This window comes from Piliocolobus tephrosceles, unplaced genomic scaffold, assembly GCF_002776525.5.
Source record: "Piliocolobus tephrosceles isolate RC106 unplaced genomic scaffold, ASM277652v3 unscaffolded_4715, whole genome shotgun sequence".
NCBI lineage: Eukaryota > Metazoa > Chordata > Mammalia > Primates > Cercopithecidae > Piliocolobus > Piliocolobus tephrosceles.
Genome location: NW_022331736.1, coordinates 1 through 2,384, shown reverse-complemented (window position 1 = coordinate 2,384; position 2,384 = coordinate 1). Strand labels below are relative to the sequence as shown.

At 49.2% G+C, this 2,384-nt stretch overlaps 1 pseudogene; it reads right to left on the bottom strand.

The window, feature by feature from the left end:
• Positions 1-769: 769 nt before the first annotated feature.
• LOC113220583 lies at positions 770-1,411 on the bottom strand (annotated as a pseudogene).
• Positions 1,412-2,384: the final 973 nt, after the last annotated feature.

Sequence of the window (2,384 nt, the reverse complement as noted above, 5' to 3'; positions counted from 1 at the left end):
GTGTGGTTTAGAGTCATACATCCTCACATGTCTGTTAGTGTGAAGAATGCACCAGTACCTCTCAAACTTTTATACCAATGTGTCCTCATGGCAGAAGGCAGCCTTTCTGTGAAATCTGGGAATTTATCAGAAAGAGGACAACCCAAGTCTCATTTCAGAGAGAAGTCTGATATATTCTTGGAAACCTGTGACTGTCATCCATAAGTACATTCATGTTTTTTCTCCTGATCTCAAGAGAATCACGGGAAACTGATGCTTCAGAAAGATGTCCCATATTTATCCCGTGGCACTCAAGGTACACCAGGTTGAGATAATATGAGGAAGATTCAAGCTGTCAAGTTCACTTTCCCAAGATCTATTCCACAGAAGATGAGCAAATCTCACTTCAGAGAACACTGACTGAAGGGTAGTCTGGTCCCAGAACCATGGAGAATTAGAATACGAGGTGGAGAACTCAGAACAAAATGTTAAAATCTCTCTCTGGAAAGTAGAAACCTGGGAGAAAACCAAACCAAACCAATTCTCTCATTGTCACCCAGAGATACTGTCAATGTTTTGCGCTCACGGGGGAAGTGTAGGCTTTTCCCCCTGTCAATGTCGATGTTAAGGGAGTGAGGCAGCCTGAAACCTCTTGCTCCTAGGTCCCACAGTCTCCATTCCCCTTTCAGCTGGAAATTTGTGCTGTGACCAGAGGAACCAGAAATGGGGTGAGAACGCTTAGGGGACTGGGTCATAAGATCCAAGGCCAGTCTTCCAGTAATGACAGTTCCTAGGCAGACTGTGACATCACTACATTCCACTCCTCCTGGTGAGGGGGAGGGGCCACATCAGCGCAATGTCCTAGTCACCACTCCACTATGGGGGAGGGAAACACAAGGTTGGGACCCAGGTCCTTGGAGATGCCAGTGCAAAGAGCCCAGGGAGGTCGACCTTGAGGCAGCAGGATGGGAGGGCAGAGTCTGCAGCAGGGAGCCCCAGGAGTTACCAGCCCAAAGTCACCCAGGGATGACTCAGGAGGGCAGGGCCTGGGGCTGGGGGACCAAGGTCCCTAGAGATGCAAGCCCAAAGAGCCCAGGGAGGTCAAGCTTGGGGAAGCAGGAGATGAGGGCCCAGTAATGCAGCAGGAAGCCCCAGGAGTCACCCGCCCAAAGTCACCCTGGGGTGCTTGGCAAGGGCAGGGGCTGGGCTGCTTGCTGAAGGGGTGAGGCTGACTGACAAAACTTTGATGGGGGTAGCCCAGAGGCACCAGGGTTAGCGGGCCCAGTCCGGTGTGCCTCAGGAGTGGTATGGACTCTGGCAGTGGTCTTGTTGTCAGAGGGGATCTGTGGCTGGGTTGGGGGGCCATGACCTGGTACGTTTTTACCTTTCTCTTGGCCTCAGCCAATATGCTCTGTCGAGTTTCTTCTGCCATTGCAGAGGAGGGAGGGAGGCGGGGTTAGGGCCACATCAGCAAAATCCCAGCGAGCACTGATCAACACCTCCAGTCACCTACCAGGCAGCTGTGTGACTGAGCCAGAGGAGGCGTAACCAGGGTTGCAGTAGAATGCCAAATAGGGGCGTGGCCTTAAGGCTCCAAGCCCATTGGTCAATTAGAAAGCTGAAAGGGAATGGGGGCGTGGCTAGACAGCAGTGTGTCCAGAGGGACTCCTGGCTCACAAGGAAAGCTGCCCATGCAACTGCTGTCCCCACCCACTCTAAGAGAGGGGAGAGGTTGTCCACTCTGGGAGAATGGAGGGGCTTTAAAAGCTTTAAATCTTTAAAAAATATATGTGTGTGCATTTTATATATATGTGTGTCCGTGTGTGTGTCTATGTGTACTTCCAGAGCTGTCTTCATTACCCAGTTTCTATGCAAGATCTGTGATTTTGGCCTATATTTTTCATCTTCAAATACAGTACAAAAATTACCAGTATTACCTTAACTGAGATACGCAGCCTATAAAAATGGAAAATCCATAGCATGCTTGATGATTAATGAAGCAGACTATATTATCCAACATTCCAAAAAGAAAAAATAATCACAATGATTTCTCTATTTTGGAAAAACATTTCTCTTCTTCTACGTTATTGTTAAGATTTTTTTTCTTAAATAAGAAACATGTCTAATATCTGTAAAAAGGCAAAGCTTTTGGGTCAGGTGCAGTGGCTCACGCCTGTAATCCCAGCACTTTGGGAGGCCGAGGCAGGTGGATCACGGAGTCAGGAGATCGAGGCCATCCTGGCTAAAACGGTGAAACCCCATCTCTACTAAAAATACAAAAAATTAGCCAGGTGTGGTGGCAGACGCCTGTAGTCCCAGCTACTTGGGAGGCTGAGGCAGGAGAATGGCATGAAACCTGGAGGCAGAGCTTGCAGTGAGCCAAGATCATGCCACTGCACTCCAGC